Source organism: Aedes aegypti, chromosome 3 (genome assembly GCF_002204515.2).
Source record: "Aedes aegypti strain LVP_AGWG chromosome 3, AaegL5.0 Primary Assembly, whole genome shotgun sequence".
Classification (NCBI taxonomy): Eukaryota; Metazoa; Arthropoda; class Insecta; order Diptera; family Culicidae; genus Aedes; species Aedes aegypti.
Window position 1 is genome coordinate 293,488,894 of NC_035109.1, and position 15,128 is coordinate 293,504,021.

Consider the following 15,128-nt stretch of genomic DNA (forward strand, 5'->3'; position numbering starts at 1 on the left):
AGCCTTAGCTCACGAGAATATACTCCTGCACCAGCTCTACCTTCAAGAAGGGAGCCATCAGTGTAACACTATAATGTTTGATATACTTCTTTCCAAATAGCCAGACGTCCACTCTTCCCGTGAAGGGAATTGTGTGGTAAATGTCCTGTAAGGAAAGTGACAAGTAATTGTGAGATCACTTGAAGCAAGGACAATTTTATCCCAATTCACCAAAAGTGGAAACAACGAAGTGTGTGTAGATCTACGATTCACTTAATTTTTCTCTAGTAGATCTAGTACCCATAAACGGTAAGAGCAAGAAAGTGCTTCTTGTTTAAGATATATGTGTAGTGGCGCAACGTCGAAAATGGCCTCAAGCGCTGCTGTGGGAGTTGTAGAGAACGCACCAGATATCGCCATCAAGCACATCCTTTGGAGATGGCCCAATTTTGATTGGATTGTTCTCACTTCACCCTTTTGCCACCACACAAGACATCCATATACCAAAATTGGTCATACAACTGTTGTGTAAATCCATTTGATATATTTGGGTTTGAGGCCCCAAGTTTTACCAAAGGTTCGCCGGCACACGCTATGTCTGAACCAGACGATTATAAAAATCGAATGTACATCGGATTTTTTCTCGCTAGAGATCAGTATTTGGTCTATATTTTCATAATCGGAAGGTTTTAAAATATTCCATCGGTGAAATTTTTTTCATACATTTTGTATGGGCTGAAATGCGTCGAAAACGTTATTTTCATGGGATTTTGTATGAAAAATGGCTAAAAAGTGGAAAAAATCAAAATTTCACCGATGGAATATTTTAAAACTTTCCGAATATGAAAATATAACCCAAATACTAAACTCTAGCGAGAAAAAATCCGATGTACATTCGATTTTTATAATCGTCTGGTTCAGACATAGCGTGCGGCATTGACCGAAGGCCATACAAGCTTTTTTGACTCTGAAATCAATGTGAGCTGTTCATAAAAGTTTGGAATCTAGAATGACTCCGACATACTTTACTTGATCAGTCACATTAATCTCAGTGCCAAAAAGACGTAAAGGTCGAATTCCATCGCGGTTTCGAACAATGTTTTATTCGGGTTAACCGAAAGGCCATATTGGCGACACCAACTCTCGACTACCTGAAGAGCACTTTGCATCAGATCGAATAGGGTGCTTATGCACATACCAACTATCAGAGCTTGATAGTCGTCGGCAAATCCAAAAGTTGGGAAAACGCAATTATTGAGTTGCCTCAATAGCGTATCTGCTACGAAATTCCACAAAAGTGGTGACAAGACTCCTTCTTGGGGGCATCCGCAAACACTAAATTTTCGAATCGCTGCTTGACGCAATGGCGAGAAGAGATGTCGGTTTTTGAGCATTTGTTGAATCCAATTGGTAATCATTGTAGGTAGCCCATGGTTTCGTGCAGCTTCCAATGTGGCATCGAAAGACACGTAATCAAAGGCACTCTCAATATCCAAGAAAACACCCAAGCAGGATTGCTTCTGAGCGAATTCTTTCTCGATATCGTATACAATTTTGTGTAAAAGAGTCACAGTGGACTTTCCAGATTGGTAAGCATGTTGATTCACATGAAGAGGCATGTTTGCCAAATAAACATCATGGATGTGATGATCGATAATGCGTTTCGGACATTTCAGAAGAAAAAAGGTCAGACTGATTGGTCTAAAAATCTTCGCTCCTTCAAACGACGCACGTTCTCCTTTCGGGATAAACTTTACAGTAATATCACGCCAGGATCTGGGAATGTACCCGGTAGCAAAACTGCTTACAAGTAGCTTTTTCAAAACATGTTTGATAAACTCAAATCCCTTTTGGAGCAGAACAGGATAAATCCCATCCGCTCCTGGAGATTTGAAAGGAGCAAAACTATTAAGTGCCCATTGAATCGATTCAGTAGTTACGATACTGCGAGCCGAGGCCAGAGACTCGTAACTACATGAAAAGACATTTGGTTCATCCGTAGATGCTAAGTCCACACATCCGGGGAAGTGTGTATTGAATAAACATTCTAAAACTTCTTCATCGGAAGAAGTAAAGTCACCATTAGGTAAGCGAATTTCGTTCACTTGGAAATCATTAGATTTTGCAAAGATTTTGTTCAGCTGACTGACTTCACTCAAACTGGAAACATTTGTACAAAGCTTTTTCCAGCCGGATTGTTCAGCAGAACGAAGAGCCTTCTTGTAAGCCTTGCGAGCCGACATGAACAACTCTGATCTAGCTGAACGGCGTCTGTCTACATTGTTTCCTGAGTCTAGTCAGATCGGAATTCCACCATGGGGTCTCTCTTGTAGTCTTCACAGACCGCAGAGGACATGCTACTCCAAAAGCTTCCATAATGTAGGATGTTGTAGTATCCGGCATCACTTGGATTTTCAATGGACGGAGAATATCCATGAAATTTGGTCGCAACCAATTCAATATAGAGTTCCCAGTTTGTTGAGCGGGGATTCCTAAAACGCAAAGTCTGCGCAGTTACATTTGAATGTTCAAAGAAGATGTAGCGATGATCAGATAATGATCCCTTATCTGATACATGCCAATTCGTCAACTCGTGACTGATTCTATTCGAGCAGAGCGTTATGTCTAACACTTCTTCTCCATTAGAAACCATGAAGGTTGGGTGATTGCCTATGTTAAGTAATCCAAGGTCTGTACTACTTAAGTATTCCATCAGACTGGAGCCTCTCAAATTGATATCTGAGCTGCCCCAGATGATGTGATGAGCATTGGCATCACTGCCCACAATCAGCGGAAGGCCTTTTGTTACGCAGTGTACGACAACTCGTTTGAAGTCATCCGTTGGGGATGGTTCATCATGTGGTAAATATACCGAACAATAGAGTAAGGTGGGGCAAAAGTTCGACCTTAGTGGTATAATCTAAGTTTCCAGGAAAACAATAGCAGTTAAAACAAAACAAATACCATACAGTGAACCTTCAACATATTGGCTATAATTTTGCTGAACAAACTTGTGTCAAAATATTTACTCATTTTTAGTTATAACAGTTTCAAAATTGATTGTCTTATTCGAACTTTTGCCCCACCGGTGGGGCAAGAGTTCGAATCTAGTGTGGGGCAAAAGTTCGCTGGCTAAAACACAAAATATCGATCCTTTTATGACAGGCATGCCTTACACCAGCTGTAAACTTAAGTTTAATGAAAAATACACACTAAATTTTCATCAAAAAATTTCCCAAAACCGAGTTAATTGTAATATACTCAAAATTAGAAGTTTTTCGCAAAACAAAGTGGAAATGTAAATTTTGGTGACAATTTTCACACGATCAGACAAATTTAACTAAATTTGAAGATAATATGTGGATTTTATGCAATTTGCAAATTTTTCCGTGATTTTATACATGGGTCGAACTTTTGCCCCGCTGATTCGAACTTTTGCCCCACTATGGGCCAAAAATTGATTTCAAGCATTTATGCAAAAACTAATACACCTCAAAGCAACCTTATAATAGGCCTAGAAACGCCCTTACATAAAATATTGAAAAAGATTTTATCTTCAATTGGTTCCATGCAATGAAAGTTTGACCAAAAATTACAATATTCACGTCGAAAAACAACAAATAGCCATAACTTTTCCAAATCTCAATCGATTTGTATGATATTTGGAGTGAAAGTCTCTTACTCGAATAGCATTCAAACCACCATGAAATTTATAAGATTTGTTTTGAATTGAGCTAGAAATCTTAAAAAGAAACTCTTACCCCACTCGAACTTATGCCCCACTTTACTCTAGACATATTTCCTGTTGAGGTCACCAACAGAAACATCGATTGTGTCAGCACATACATCTCTGGTAGTTAACTCAGAAATGAGTGTAGCAACGATTGCTTTATTAACGAGCAAGGATGCGCGGGGCATGGAGCCCAAGTTTGCCATTTCAAGTTTGCTGAAAGTAGCAAAAACTGGGGCCACAAGGTTACCTAGATAGAAGTTTCCTCTACGAAAGTAGGGATCGTGAACTAGCGCCACTTGGGCTGCACCATTTAGCAGGAGTCTGCAAAGATTTATTGTTGCTGTTCTTTTATGCTGAAGATTGATCTGAACTAACCTAACCGTAGCCACTACCCAATCTAGGCAGGATTAAGCATTTTGCAATCTCCGCACGAAAAAGACCAGCAACGAAAAAAACCAGATCGGTATCTATTTAAAGTCGCCAAAGGCGAAAGAGCGATGCCATGTGATGATCAACTCCTGACGTGCCCAAGCAGCCAGGTCACGTAAGTGGCCGATTCACAGTGGAAACGCCATTGATGAGTCTTGGTTTTTATAGACATTGCTGATTCCGCAAAAACTCTGCTTTTTTATTCAGAGATTTGTCGTAATTCTTACAGATGCACATTGGGGAAATCCGAACCCAAACGTGGAAAAAAAATGGATAACACACAATAGAAAGATAAAAAATAAGTTTTATAGCTTGTTCGAAAGGAAATTTTCTCAGGAATCGATTGGTGATGGTTTCGTGAACGTGGGTCTGCTCTGGGATAAGCTATGGTGCCCGATTCCTGGAAAACTTTAGATTTTCTTGTTGTTTGTGTAAAATTGTTTCATTGTGGATAATATTTCCCATGAATTCAATTATTTCTAGTCCATTCAACAATGTTTTACAGAGAACGATAGAAAAAGATGGAAATTTCTATTCAGATTTGTTAAATATTTTGTCTAAGAAAATTATTATATTATTATCATTGTTTCTGGAAGTAATGTCATTCCGCCAGTGAACTTTTCAGAAATTCTTTGAACATTACTCCAGGAAGGTCCTCCTCTATATACTTATTACATATAAATTCAATTATTAATTTAAAATACAATCCAGTTGATGACTAATAATTTGTTTAGGATTTTCTGGAAATACTAAGGATTTCTCCTAGAAATAGTACAATAAATTTCAGGCATCTTATCAAAATCGTCATCAGAATCACCACGCAAGAATTCTTTTAACAAATTCTTCAAAGAGTTCACCAAAAGTTTTCTCATCTTTGCCTCTGAGGTTCTTACTAAAATTTTGTTTTAGATTCCTTCAACGAATCTTTCAGAAAAACCTTTCGGAAATTAGCCAACTATTCTTCCAGGTGTTACGTCTAATGATTCTTCCTAATTTTCCAAGAAATTTTCATGACTCAATAGGGAAAATGTCCTCTGCATTGTTTTCACACAATAAGTGTTTCCTTATATTGCTTTCATGACTTTTGAGTTAAAGTCCCTCTCAAACAACAACAACAACAACATATATTGCTTTCACCATATCACAAACAAATCACAAAAATATAATCCAACATATATGTAAAGTAAAAATAGTTCAATTGTTTTTATTTTTTCAAAAGCTTCTCGACAAAAATACTCGAAAACATTCGAGCAATTTGTTCAAGGATTTCTTGAAAGAATTATATTACTGTTTCACTTAGGTTGTCGTCCTTAGATTCTTCCGCAAAATTCACCAGTAATTCGTACAAGTATATTTCATTGATTTTTTTAAACAATACTAGTGTTTCTTCTAGAGATTTTTAAAAGAAAATTTTCAACATGAATAACGTATAAACATCTGTCTACTCTCCATTTTTGGAAGAAGAACTACTCTAGAAATACCTTATTAATTTTTAAGATTTTTTTTTTACAAATCCCACAAATCACTCCATATCGATATTCATATGCAATTTATATCAGATTTCTTGAATAAATAAGACAAGCTGTCTTGGTAGTGTCATTCTCAAAACACACCAAGCCGTTCCCATAGGGGACGTTAGCCACAAGGAAGGACGTTTCAAGTAATACTGTTTCATATGGTATGCCCTCTTCAACATCTAATCCAATTTCTCTCGCTGTAGTAAAACGACTTCTTATCAGTTTCAGAGTTTATTCGGGAATGATGTCTAGTCAGTCAAATGTCAGAGAGTATCCTAAGTCATAGACTACTATGATTGGGGTAGCTTAGTATCTAATTATTACATACATATTTATAACATAACATACTACATTCGGTCATCCTGATTCGTCAATGTCCCCATCGACGTCATAATTTGAAATTAAATTGGAATCTGATAACCACATTCGCATATTATTCGGTGAACAAACTGAGCTAAATGGTAAATTTGAAACTTGAAAACCCTCTATGTCTGTGATAAAGTACCGATCATTTGGCAATGTTTTCTTTATTATATATGAACCTCTAATTTTTTTAGATAATTCATTATCAACATTAGTTTTTATAACAATAAAATCACCTTCTTTGTAATTACAAACAGCTTTCCGCTTTCTTTAGTTCAAACTTCCAATAGATTTTGATTTTGTGATAGAAGTTGATTGTTTTTTACTAAAGATTCTATATTATTGCTTTCATTGTTTATATTGTTCTGATGTGTACCAAATAATAAAATACTTGGAAAGTTTTTGATAGCTCTATTAAATGTATTATTATAAACGTATTCTAAGTTTGGAAGTAAAATATCCCATTTAACATTTGTATCATCAATTAATTTGGCTAACATAGGAGTAAGTGTTCTATTAATTCGTTCAGCTTGGCCGTTTGCTTCAGGAGTATATGCTGCTGTTTTAATATGCTCAATACAACGATCCCTACAGAAGTTTTTGAAACATGTAGAGGTGAAACAACTACAAGGTGAAACAATTCTTAATGGTCTGCTAGAATGGCTGATATATAATTGTAAATTATCAATGACTTCTCTAGAGTTTGTCGTTTTAGTAGGATAAAATTTAACAAATTTTGTTAATGCATCTACAACTACAAGAATGTATTTAAAATTTTTGGACCTTTTGGATTTTTCTTAGCTGAAATGGAACCTGACCTTTATCAATATTTTTAAGAAATTCTTCTTTCTTCGTATCTGATGGACTATAAAATATACAACTTAAACAATTATTTATATACTTTTTCACAATTTTTCTCATACTTGAAAACCAATAAAATTTTTTGATTTCTATCACTGTTTTTTCTATACCAATGTGCCCTAACTTATCATGACAAATTCGTATAATACTATCAATCATTGTTTTGGGTACAACTAATAGAAGTCTATGATTGTCTTTCCTAAATAATATTCCATTTTTCATTTCAAAGTTTGGAAAAGTATTAGATTCTAAGTGAATTTTAATATTTCTAATCTTATCATCTTGTTCCTGTGCTAGTATAACATTTCTTTCAATGTCCTCAGTATTCAAAATGCATATATTCTGCTCTGGACAGCAATCTAATTTCAATTTTTCTGATTTCTTCTCAACCGTATCTATTGGTAATCTACTTAAAGCATCAACATGTTGCATTTTCATTCCATCTCTATACTCTAAACTGTAATTATAATTTTCTAAGAACAATGCCCATCGACTTATTTTAGGATTAATTTCTTTTTTAGCCAAAGTTTGAGCTAAAGCATTACAATCAGTGAAAATTTTGAATTTGATTCCAGACAAATAAACATGAAATCGTTTAAAAGCATGAACTACAGCAAGTGTTTCTAATTCGAAGCTATGTAGCTTTCTTTCATATTCATCAGTTTTTTTTACTAAAGAAGCTTACAGGGTGATAATTTCCGTTATTTTGTTTTTGAAGTAAAATCGCACCAAAACCATGCGAGCTTGCATCACAATGTAGTTTCCGTTTCCGCTTTTGAATCGTAAATAGATAAAACTGGCGATGATTGTAATTTATCTCTTAACATTTCAAAAGCTTGGAACTCTTTTTCATTAAAAACAAATTCTGCATCTTTTTTCCTAAAATAACTAGTTAATCCTGAGAATCTCTGAACATCTTTCGCAGTTTTTGGTAATGGAAAATTGGAGATAGACTCAATGTGAGATTTACTTGGTTTCCTTCCCCATTTATCTATAGTGTAGCCTAAATAATCGATTTCATTAAAACAAAACTTACATTTATCAAGATTAAGTTCAAGTAAATTCCTACTCAAAATTTCTAGAACCATCCTTAAAGTTTCAAAGTACTCTTCTATTGTTTCAGAAGCAATCAAAATGTCATCAATATAGACAACTATTTTTCCTTCATCAATAAGTGGTTTCAAAATATTATTAATAAATCTTTGAAATACAGTGGGTGCATTACACAAGCCAAAAGGAACTCTTAAATATTCATACTGTCCATTCGGAGTAACAAAAGAGGTGTATTTGGTACATTCAGAAGCAATTTTGATTTGATGAAAACCCGATTTAAGATCCAAAATTGTGTAAACTGATTTACTTTTTAATTTGTCGAAAATGTCTTCTATCAACGGCAAGGGATAATTATCACGGTATGTATCCTTATTTAATTTTCTATAATCAACACACAATCGTATGTCATCGTCTTTCTTAGGAATAACAACAATGGGACTAGCAAATGGAGAATCACTTTCTTTGATGAATCCCAATTTGAGTAGCTCTTCAATTTTCTTATTTACTTTAATTTTATCATTTTAGGAAAATCTTCTCGGCTTAAAATGAAATGGTGTAGCAGATTTCAGTACTATTTTCATTTCGTAATCCACTTCAGGACAAATAGGTCGTTGAAAGTTAAAGTAATATATTTTTAAGATATGATTCAATGTTGACAAATGATCATCACTTATATCACCCACATACTCATCAGTCTTCAAATTGCAAATTAAATCTATATCTTTTACCTCCAATTCAGCTTCATTTGTGTTGTTTTTAATTTATTTTTTGAATACGCGAATTTAACTCTTTTCGATAATTGTTTTCACTCTGGGATCAAGAATAACGTCTCTTCCAATTATTACGTCATATGGATGTATTGCCGAATCAGGAACAACCAAAAAATTAATTCTGAAAAACAAATTTTGAATTTTTATATTAGTAACCAATCTACCCACAATCTTAAGTCCAGTTCCTTCAATACCCTTAATTTTTTTTCTACTAATATAAGAATACATTTTTCTACATTTCGCTAAACCAAGACGTATTAAACAAACTGGACTTCCTGTATCAAACAATGCTTTTAAATCAATATCAAAATCAGTCAACGTAATATCTACCAATCCGTCGTGCTCTAAGTCGTCTGTCTTGTTTACAATGTCTTGATTTTGAACAACTGCAATCCGGGACGGTCTGTCATATCCAGGCTTTCGTCTATCATCAGAACTCCATTTGGATGCAGCTCCACTATACGTTGCTCTACTATGGTGGTTTCTCGGTCTCATACATTTCGCAGCTAAATGTCCAGGTAAATGGCAATTGAAGCAAACAGGAGCAGTTGAAAACATGTTATTGGGCAGGCGAATCGTTTGAAAGGCTTTGAGTAAACTTGAAATTGAAGTAAATCCACTCATTTTGGCTTGATTCTTCAAGTGACGATCAGGAATCCCTTCAATCACGTATTTAACGAGCTCAACTTCATCCATTTTCAACGGCATGGCAAGATTTCTTTTTTCAATAAAATATTCCAGGAATGTCTCCTCCGTTCTCCACTTCCGTAATTCTAGTTTTCTTCGTATTTCAAATGAACTTATTGTTACAGTGAAGGTGGCTTGAATAAGATTGAGAACTTCTGAGTAACTCTTCGTGAAAATATCTGACTGAGACGACAGCCAAACCTTTGCGTTGTTCTGCAGGTGCTTGAAAACCATTAACTTCATAACTTCTTCTTCCACGTTGAATGTTTTTATTGTCTGTTCTACAGTACTGATGAAAAAATTTGCATCTTCGTTTGGTGATCCCGAAAAGAACGGCAAGAAAGCAGAAAGTTCATCTAATTTGACGACACGATTTTTAGCTTGATCCAATCCAGTTTCAGTATCACAGTTTTGACCAGTGACTTGACCATCTCCAGCTCCATCGACAATCGTACGTTCTCTTCTCATATTCGAATTACTTGGTCCTGCATTCATCATATCGGGTTTATTGATGGCATCTTGAGAAGGAAGACCACTTCCGAGATTCTCTGGTGCTTCATCGTCCGATCTCAAATGGCAGGAACATTTTGATATCCCACTTCTGATATTTGTAGTAAAACGACTTCTTATCAGTTTCAGAGTTTATTCGGGAATGATGTCTAGTCAGTCAAATGTCAGAGAGTATCCTAAGTCATGGACTACTATGATTGGGGTAGCTTAGTATCTAATTATTACATACATATTTATAACATAACATACTACACTCGCCGTTCCCTTACGATACCTATCCATCTAGTATTCATTGCTTTCTTCTCCATGCTCCCTCTTACTTCGAGCAAAATAGACCGATATGCCGATAAACAAATTCAAAATATAATTATCACGGTCGAAATCTTTGTATGTAAAATCAGCTTAAATTTAGTTCGGCCAAAAATACTAAATTTCAGCCAGAAAATACAAGAATCCACCGGACAGAAAGGTTCAGCATTTTTTTAGGTTGAATTCGGGATCATATTTCGGAATCAGTTTGTGGATAAAAAGTAGACATAGAAGGAATTCCTCCAGAAGGACTTTTTATCCACGTTGTAAGTATAAACAAACCTTACAATATTATTTGACTAATTTCCAACAGATTTATAGCAAAAGTTCTGATAGCCACTCTTCAAAATTTCTAGAGGAATTTGATAATATTGAAACTCTTCAAGTAATATCAAATAGTTGCTACAAATATGTTCGAATTAATCATTAAAACTTGGAATTTCTTAGGATTTCTGAACAAGTTTCCTTGGAAAAATGCCGAACGGTTAATCTTTAGGTTGTCGCGCGATTCGCGATTGTTTGGAGAGTCCTTACTCAATTTTATGGGACATGTAAATTGATTGTTGTTTTTTATTTTTATATTTATTATAATCCTAAATTCTGGGGTGGGTCTGTACGATTCTGGAGAAGGGCTGTTCAATACGCTATTTGGTGATATGGCAAAACGCGTTGAATTTTGTATTTAAAAACCTCCTCCATGATATCTGACCCGGCCCCCGATGCCCAAACTGTTCAGAACACAACTTACTTCAGAGATAGTAAAATACTTTACATGCAATAGATGCTTCCTCACGCCGTTCCTTTCTATTCCTTCAGGTGGCTGATCCTCCTTAATAACGGAGCACCAAGTTTTCTCAGAAATTGCCACAAAACGACTCACAACTCACGGCATCACTCACTTGATTGCTTCGCCAAATCAATCCATTAGGCTAATTAAAGTGCCCACGCGATCCGCACACATCTTATATTGATTGCAGGCCCATTTGCAGTTTATCAAACTTCGCCTGCCACACTTTGCACTTTCTTCCCCCGACGACACCTGGATTCCACACCGGCAGAAACTCACTGCGCACTGTCAATGGTAAGATTTATGATGTACGGTAAAGGCATGCCGTTTTCTTCTATGGGAATGCACATATCAGCGTTGACGCCTCCCGTCTGCATGCCAAAAGTGCATTTCACTGGACCACCTTTTCAATATCCACAAAGTTATGAACCCTGTATCAACAGTAGTGGCAGCTCCAGCACTTATTCAATTATGTAAGTTTCAGCTGACTTCCGGTCCCGAAGGCGAGTTGATTGACTGTGCCTCAATCGGTGAGCTCAATCCTAGGCCGTTCCGTCACTTTTCCCAACGCGGCACTATGTGTCAATTTTAATTTTCAGAACAATGTCCCGGCAGTAAGAATTCACCTCGGAGGACCCACTGGGAAAAACCCAGCAAATATTGTTCCAATCCCCTAAACCACACTTCAACAACAACAACGCAAACGCGGTCCTGCTACTCTACTCCGAGTCTTCCAAGGCGAATAATCCTCGCGGTCCGAGTTCAAAACAAGTACTAATCGACGATTGTAACGATTTTCTTAGTCGCGGGTACCTCCCAAAGAGAAAAGCGTGGCGTCATCGTGAACCCCAAAAGGAAACCTCCCCATGGGGGGAGCACACATACACACACACACTTACACAGATGGGCCTTCTTTGGGCGAAGTACATCGCACAAGGGAAGCGAAGAAGACTGGACCGACCGAGACGTCCACTACCAAGGGTGTGTGTAACACGCGAATCGGATTCTTCAAGTCTTGCCCGTCCAATGCACAATGGGAAAAATGGAGTCCAAAACCGGCTAAATTTAATTTCTCGGCTGAATAACAGATTCAGTACACGGTTTGCGCTATTCTCGATTGGATAAAGCCTGCTAAATTAACCAGAGACTGTAGCCAGTCAATTCTGAATCGTTTCTGAATTATCACACAGAGGAAAATCTTTCGAATTCTGTTGTGCCAACAATCTACAATGTAAAATCGGGGCAACGATTTGAGAAAACACATCCCGCATAGAAAAATACAATTTGCCACACATTCCGAACAGTAAGTATCTTATAACTGATAAGGTAAATGTTTCACAAACAGTTGCCATTGTGTTGAACAATATGAAGCACAAAGTGAATAACTATAAAATGTTGGTTAAGTAATGCATACCAAACAGTAAAAATATAACTTAGTGTGCTGATGTTGTTCAACTATATTGGAACGAAATTTCTTTCGATATTGTTGAAATGTTTTATTCCCTTTTGTCGAATGGTTTTACTGCATTTACTATATATAACTTATTTCCAACAGTTTGGCAAACAGTTGCCTGCTTTGGTATTTGTGAGTAATTTTCATTATGCACGCTTGAAAAATTATTAGTAGCTGTATGCTAACAAAAATAAATGTTAATATTTTTATTGAAAAAATAAGCACATGTTTTTTACAAAATTGTTGTAACATATTACTCAAACAAACTCAAACTGTATTTGATTTATAGACAAAATTTAAAAAAATAGAAAAGTAATAATTTATTTTGATCTAAGTATGAAGGATATACAAACGCTGAGTTGATGTTTTTTAAGCGTGCATTTTCCTGCACAGATTTTGCAACCGCCAAAGAAAGACGAAAATATTAAAACAAATTGAACTCTTCTAGGTTCCGCGAGTTTGTTCGGTTTCCACGTTCCAGAGGACTTGCCAAGCGGTATCGCTGCCTACTTCCAATGCCGCGCTGTTTGACGGATATACGAAACGTAAGTACTTAACCGTGGGTCATAGGTAAAACAAAATACCGAACATTTTCGTCAATTGCAGCTCAATCAAATCAAAGGCCGGAAAAGGATAGTAGCGTCGTCAAATCATCGTCCCACTGCTCTCAGGTAAAAATTAAAAGAAATATTTGTCAACTCAAGTTTTAATACGTTTCTGTTACAATGCAGTTTCTCGAGAACCGGACCAATTTCGACTCGGAAGTTGCTAGCAAGCACCACCAGCCTAGGAAGATGCCAACCCTTCTTAAATTCGTCCTATGGAAGCGGAAACTACGAGCAACGTATTTTGGACAAAAAAGCTGTGATTCTCGTTATTAACTTTTAATTTGAATAATTCCTGATATTTTATTGCAGGCATAGTTCGATTATATTTCATTTACAAATTAAAAAATAATAAAACAATTTGTTTCAAATATTTACAGTGAGAAATAATGTAATAAAAAAAACATTTATCACCAAATTCGAATTTTCTTTATCTTAATGTATAAACGTATCAGTACAGTATAGAATATTGTTAAACTACCGTAACTTACCATAAATAAACAATTACGTATACGTTATTTCTTTTCATTTTTATTTTATAGTTGTACTATTTTATAACTGTTTGCGAAAAGGTGGATTGCACGAAAAAATGGACAATATATCCGTCATTTGGCAAACTGTAAACGACAAATTTTGTTTGAAAAAATCGACGTTTTTGAATGGTTACATAACTTAACCGCCTATTCCCCATACTGTTATTTTCCTGATTACAATTTCCCAAACAGGCAAAACCGTTCATGGTAGGGTTGGATTATTGTTATTTTTGATGTTATTAGGAATTATCGCGATATTGTTTTACGTTGTAATGGATAGTTCGTGAAACAGTAGATATACGGTTCATGATTATGCGGGATTACCAGTTACGACACGCCAAGACTATTTCCAATCATTATAAATGGAGGTCTCAAAATGTTTGTATAAAACAGTGGTCACCAACTGCGGCCCGCGGACCGCATGCGGCCCTCGAGAGCATTTTGTGCGGCCCGTGAACAAGTTTTGGATAGTTATGTCAGTCAAGTGACCCGCAAGTACTGAATTATTGATGACAACGTTGAAATTCTTAAGTTCTTGCAACCAACTTCTAAAATTACGGGCTATTTGTTTGCTTTTCTACATGTTTAACAATTGAATGACTATCAGGAAATAATGAGGTACGGACTGCCTTTATCAGCTCAGAAATAGCTTAGATGTTAGGAATTTTGTCTAACATTCCAAGGTTCTTCAAATCTTGCAGTTGTTTCGAGTCCAAAGAAAAAGTATCGATAGACTAAAGACGAATTCCATGTAAAATCGGTCAATCACAGAACTCGACCATCTTCGAATTGGATTAAATTTTGCACATGTTTTTGATATGGTAGAATAAGTGTGTTCCATAGAAAATCTGATTATTTTGACTCAAGTGTAACTTTTGAAAATGGCCTATAAATTTTTGCATGCAACTTATTTGAAAAATTCTAACTCCGAAACTGTTGATTATAGAGAAAAATGTTCTATGAAGAAGTTGTAGTGAACCGTTTTGACTATAAGAAAAAAATATACACTGAAAAAATATTTTATTTATTTCCATAAAAAAATCAAAAATAAAACTTATATTTTATATTACACAAAAACCCCATTTTCAATATTTTTTTAAATTTTAACCATAGAATCTTGATAGTAAACAGATGTTTGGGACAAAGTTTCATTATGGAGAAATTTTTAATAAAAAAGTTTTTCTAAGAACAACTTTTGGTAGATCTTCAAAATTTTGATATTTTGTCAAATTAAATACGTTCTGATGATACAGTAAGCATCTTAAAATGATTCTAAGTCAGAATGATTATATGAATAATTTCTCTAGAAGCAGCCATTTTCGAATTATATCAAATTTAATGCAAAAAATATTGTTTAAATATTAGAATAGGCCATTTTCATAAGATATTCGCGTTTCTCCATTAATAATAATACGTTTTCGAGAGTAAAGGCCATATTTCTTTCTACTTACTAATTTTTCTTAATGGAGAATCGCGAATAACTAATGAAAATGGCCTATTTTAATATTTAAATAATATTTTTTGCTTTAAAGTCGATAT

At 35.4% G+C, this 15,128-nt stretch overlaps 1 protein-coding gene and 1 long non-coding RNA gene across 3 annotated transcripts in view; one reads left to right on the plus strand and one right to left on the minus strand.

The window, feature by feature from the left end:
• LOC5577412 (protein stum) overlaps positions 1–11,197 on the minus strand; it is a 218,157-nt gene extending 206,960 nt beyond the window's left edge. The window contains exon 1 of the mRNA XM_021852101.1: positions 11,111–11,197. The gene's annotated coding sequence lies outside the window, so the exon portion shown is untranslated. The remainder of the gene's footprint in view (positions 1–11,110) is intronic.
• A 204-nt stretch (positions 11,198–11,401) lies between these two features.
• LOC110678769 lies at positions 11,402–13,548 on the plus strand. Of its 2 annotated transcripts, none has more exons than XR_002501925.1 (5): positions 11,402–11,471; positions 11,598–12,301; positions 12,900–12,996; positions 13,058–13,122; positions 13,183–13,548. It is a non-coding gene; the product is annotated as an uncharacterized LOC110678769 (long non-coding RNA). The 2 variants fall into 2 exon arrangements; XR_002501924.1 differs by having other exon boundaries at positions 11,455–11,528.
• Positions 13,549–15,128: the final 1,580 nt, after the last annotated feature.